Source organism: Vicugna pacos, chromosome 21 (genome assembly GCF_048564905.1).
Source record: "Vicugna pacos chromosome 21, VicPac4, whole genome shotgun sequence".
Taxonomy (NCBI): Eukaryota; Metazoa; Chordata; class Mammalia; order Artiodactyla; family Camelidae; genus Vicugna; species Vicugna pacos.
In genome coordinates this window covers 22,269,579-22,274,464 of record NC_133007.1, presented here as the reverse complement: position 1 = coordinate 22,274,464, position 4,886 = coordinate 22,269,579, and the positions used below count along the sequence as shown (strand labels likewise).

The 4,886-nt window shown below is 41.9% G+C and overlaps 1 long non-coding RNA gene across 1 annotated transcript; it reads left to right on the top strand.

Annotated features, from left to right (window-relative positions):
* The first annotated feature begins 121 nt into the window (after positions 1-121).
* On the top strand, positions 122-2,239 carry LOC140687961 (uncharacterized). Its single transcript, XR_012062595.1, has 2 exons — positions 122-1,080; positions 1,723-2,239. It is a non-coding gene; the product is annotated as an uncharacterized lncRNA (long non-coding RNA).
* The last annotated feature ends 2,647 nt before the right edge of the window (positions 2,240-4,886 follow it).

Sequence of the window (4,886 nt, the reverse complement as noted above, 5' to 3'; positions counted from 1 at the left end):
CATAGTAACCAAGAGCCCGCGTCCTCCGGCCCAGGCCCCGCCCCGCCCCGGCCTCCGCCCCGCCCCTCCGCCCCGCTCTGGCAGGCAGATGCTGCGTGCAGTGGCTGCAGGAACCCGAACAGCTCCCTCAGACCATTCCCGCCCGGCCCGCGAGCGGGAACCGTGGCTCTGAAAGACTGACCCGCCCTGACGCGCTCCGCTCTTCACTTTGCTTTGACTGAACTCTTGGGCCAGGAACCAAACCCCGAAGGGCCTAGCATGGGCCCAGGGGGTCTAACTGCTGGCAGCCCCTCCAGGACCCGGGCCCAGGGTCACGGCTTTCCCCCTACACCCCATCTAGGCTGCCGTGATCACTGTTGCCCCGGTGCCAGTGAGGTGCCAAGCCAAACCCTGACGCGAATTTAGTCGGCGGAGAAGCAAGCAGGATCAGACAAACAAGTTTCACGGCAGCAGAGAGTCTGGTTAGACTGAAAGAAGAACTTCCAGCAGTGAGGATGTGTAATTTCAGGAGCAGTTTCTTAAAACGTGGGCCTCAGACCTCCAGCTCAGAATCACCTGGGAGAGTTTATTAAAAGTAAAATCTTGGCCCCACTAGCCTATGTGAATCGAAATCTAGGAAACTGGCTTTAGGGAGCCTGCCTTTTAACGCTTCCCAGTTTGCGTGTACTGTTCTGGAAGGCTTTCTAGGAGTTTTATGATTTTCCCAGTTTGATTTGGCACCTATATCTCCCAACCTGCAAGGACAAAACTAAACTGACCTCCACAGCCATGCCTGCTCCAAGCCTCACAAAGCCTTCCCACCCAAGTACATTTTTTCCTCCAGTGCTGATAAGCTGAACTCTTGGGCCAAAAAGAAATGGTGACTCTGCAATTCTGTGAGCTACTCGCCCACTCCCAAATCTCTCTCCAGATCCTCACGGCCCACCTTTCGGAAGCTTACTCCAACCTGACTTTTGTGTTTCAAAGCCAGTGGCTGCCTCCTGTGACCTACTCCGGGCTGAAGGATTGGCTACAGAGCCCGGGGCTTTCAGGGCTGTTCACAAGCTCCAGGCCAGTGACCAGTGACGGCAGGAAGACCAGGTCCTCCAGCTGTTTTTAAAATGACTTAAATCCCGCAAGCTTCACATTCCTTCCCCAGATTTCCCAGCCTTATCTCCTTTGGGATCCTGAAAAGACCGGGGATTGGAGGGGGTGTGCACAAAGTGTTGGAGGTGGGATCAGAGGGAGGGGGGAGGCCAGTGCAGCTACCCTCCAGGGGCAGGCCTGAAGTGGGGAAGCTTAGGAATGAGGGGGGCTTTTCTGTCCCTGGCACCCTTCCTTTCCTGGCCTCTTCCTACAGCCCAGAGAGGAAGGAAGGTGAAGTAACCAGCCCCCTGTGGATTGGATGCTTCCCCTATGAGTCCCACTCAGTCCTCACAGCCACAGCTCAATGGAGGAAACAGGGCAGGAGAGAGAACTGTCCAAACACAAAAGTTAGTGATCTTTTCTCAACCCAGGCAACCCCTCTGAAGGGAAGTGTAAGACTGAGGCAGGAAGGAGGGGGATGACAGAGTGCCAGGTAAGGGACCCCCAGACTTTTGTTTGAATTTACTTCAAAGTTCTCAGTGCTTAAGCTTCAGGCCTTCCGTTTGCATGAGCCCTTTGCAAAATAAGTTGAGTTCGGGATACATTGATTTTGGGTTTAGTGAAACAGATTTTTATGGTTCTCCATCATTGATGCAGATCATTAAGTTACCGCCTGCTGTGCTGGTGGAGGAATGGCTGCTTGGAACATTCCTTCCACCAATCCACCTGCCACCTCACCTGATGTCTGGACCAGAAAGTGCTGTCCATATTCTCCATGGGACAGTGTGCTTCGATGCCCAACATCAAGAGTATTTGCAGTGAAGGAAAAACAAGGTTTGAAATGAACAAAGCCAGAAGTTCCTCTGTGAAAAAATTCTAATCTTCCATGGTGTAAAACTGTTAAGTGAGGTTTCTGTTCTTACCAATACCTGGGCAAAACTGAAGTTGTCTCTGGCCAGGAAGAGACCCAGTAATGCAACATATATAATTATCAACACAGCCTCCATCTTATGAGAGAAAAAGCTGCCTCCGGAGGACCTAAATTCATTGACTACTTCTGTTTTTCCGACCATAATCTGTTTTCTTTTTGCCTTCTTCTCAAAGATAATTTTAAACACACATCCCTACTTGGATGTTTCTAAGTAGAATGAGATGGTCTTTCCATTTAAAATTATTCAATAGTTGTGTATTATTTTTCCGCCACTGCTGCAGCAAATTACCACAAACGTAGTAGCTTAAAACAACACAGAGGTATCATCTTACAATTCTGAAGTTCAAGGAGATTCTCACTGGGCTAAAATCAAAGTGTCAGCAGGGTGGCATTCCTTATGAGAGCTCTAGGCTGAATCCTTTATCTAGTTTGTAAAGGCCACTTATGTTCCGTGGCCCATGACCCCTTTCCTCCATCTTTAAAGCCAGTAACATTGCATCTCTCTGCTCACTCTACACCAGTCACATCTCCCTCTACTAGGAAAGGTTCCCTGATTCTAAGGATTCGTGATTAGGTTGGGCCCATCTGGATAATCCAAGATAATCATCCCATCTCAGGGTCCTTAATTTAACCATATCTGCAAAGTCCCTTTTGCCTTGTAAGAAAATATTCACAGTTCTGAGAATTCAGAGGTGGATATTTGGAGGAGGGAAGGTGCACTGTTCTGCCTACCACACCTTGCTACATAGCAGTGATATTTTGACAGTCTATAATATATTTTCAAAAAGTTGATACAACTTGCATATGCCTTTCTAAACTGCATTTTGGGAACTATTTTTTAAAGATTTAAATAATACAAATGATATTCATAGATTGGGACTTATATCAAGAGCATAGTTTTTTCTTTTGTCAACTTTATGTATACATATTAAGGGACAGAAAATTTACTTTAAAATCAATGGATTTATTCTGCATAGCAAAAGAAATTATCGACAACAGGAAAAGGCAAATGGGAGAAAATATTTGCAAATTATATATCTGATAAGGGTTAAGATTCAAAGTGTATAAAGAACTCATGCAACTTAACAGAAAAAAAAATTGAAAAATGGGCAGAGGATTTCGATAGACATTTTTGCAGAGAAGACACACCTATGGCCAGCAAGTACATGAAAAAGTGCCCAACATCATTAATCATCAGGAAAACGCAAGTCAAAACCACAATGAGGTATCACCTCACACCTCTTAGAATGGCTGTTATCCAAAAGACAAGAGCTAACAAGTGTTGAGGAGGATGTGGAGAAAAGGGAACCCTTGTGCACTGCTGGTGGGAGTATAAATTGGTGCAGCTACTATGAAAAACAGTATGGAGATTCCTCAAAACATTAAAAATAGAACTGCTATATGATCCAGTAAGTCCACTTCTGGGTGTTTATCCAAAGGAAACGAAAACACTAACTCAAAAAATTCAAAAAGACACATGTGCCCCATGCTCACTGCAGCATTATTTACAATAGACAGTCATTGAAGCAACCTAAGTGTCCATCAATGGATAAACAAAATGTGGTGTGTATATATACAATGGAATGTTATTCAGTCACAAAAAAGAATGAAATCTTGCTATTTGCAGCAACATGGATGGACCTTGAGGGCTTTATGCTCAGTGACAAAAGTAAGATAAATACCACATGATTGCACTTACACGGGGAACCTAGAGAACTCATAGATAGAAAGTTGAGGCTGGTGAGTGCCAGAGGCAAGGAAGAGGGTCAGAAGTGCAAACTTCCAGTTATAAAATAAATAAGTCCTGGGGATGTAATGTATAGCACAGTGACTATAGTTAATAGTACTGTACTGCATATTTGAAGGTTGCTAAGAGATTAGGTCTTAAAAGTTCTCATTATAAGAAAAAAAATTGTAACTATGTGTGTGATGAATGTTAACTAGACTTCTAGTGGTGATCATTTCACAATATACCCAAATGTTGATCATTGAGTTGTACACCTGAAACTAACATAATGTTATATGTCAATTATATCTCCATGAAAGAAATGAATGGGTTCATGAAACAAAAGTAATAAAAATGAACCATGAAATTAGTAGAAATTATTTTGAAATTGAGAAGCAAATTGAAACGAAAAATTTCAGATTACCAAAAAATGTAATTCAATAAGAGGACTAAATAAATTTTGAATTGAATAAACAAGGACTTAGATTATGTAATGATCCAATTAACAAGGGGAAGAAAATCATATCAACATATTAGGAAAATATTAAATTTCTTATTGATTTAACATAAAACACTGACATTGATGGAGATTGCTTGAAACTCACATTAATACATTAAAATGAGGACCTATGACAATCTGGTCAATGAGTAACATCAACTCAAAGAATACTTAAGATTAATTTCTGAACAATGTCCTGAAATTCTTCAACTTATATAAGAAAGAAACTTCCCAGATTTTCCCAAATTTGACAGCAATCAAAAAGTTTATATGACTTTACCAGGAAACTGAAATGAAAGAAATATTCTAATCTATCAATAATAAAAGTATTTGATCAAAATCATGCCAGAGGAAAAACTGAATTATTGCTCTATTCTCTTTATATAAAGTAATATCAAAAATCACTGTTGTGTGAAGAGACAAAGAATAAGCAGGCAAAAAAGGTAAGGGTAAAAATTATTTTAGGTTTTATTTACAAACCAGAAATAGACTCACAGACATAAAAAACAAACTGTGTTTACCAGGAAGGGGAAGAGGGGTAATGGATTAGTTTGGGATTAATAGATACACATCACTAAATAAAAAAAACAGATAAACAAGGGCCTACTGTATAGTACAGGGAACTATTCAATTTCTTGTAATAAGCTGTAACGGAAAAGAATCTA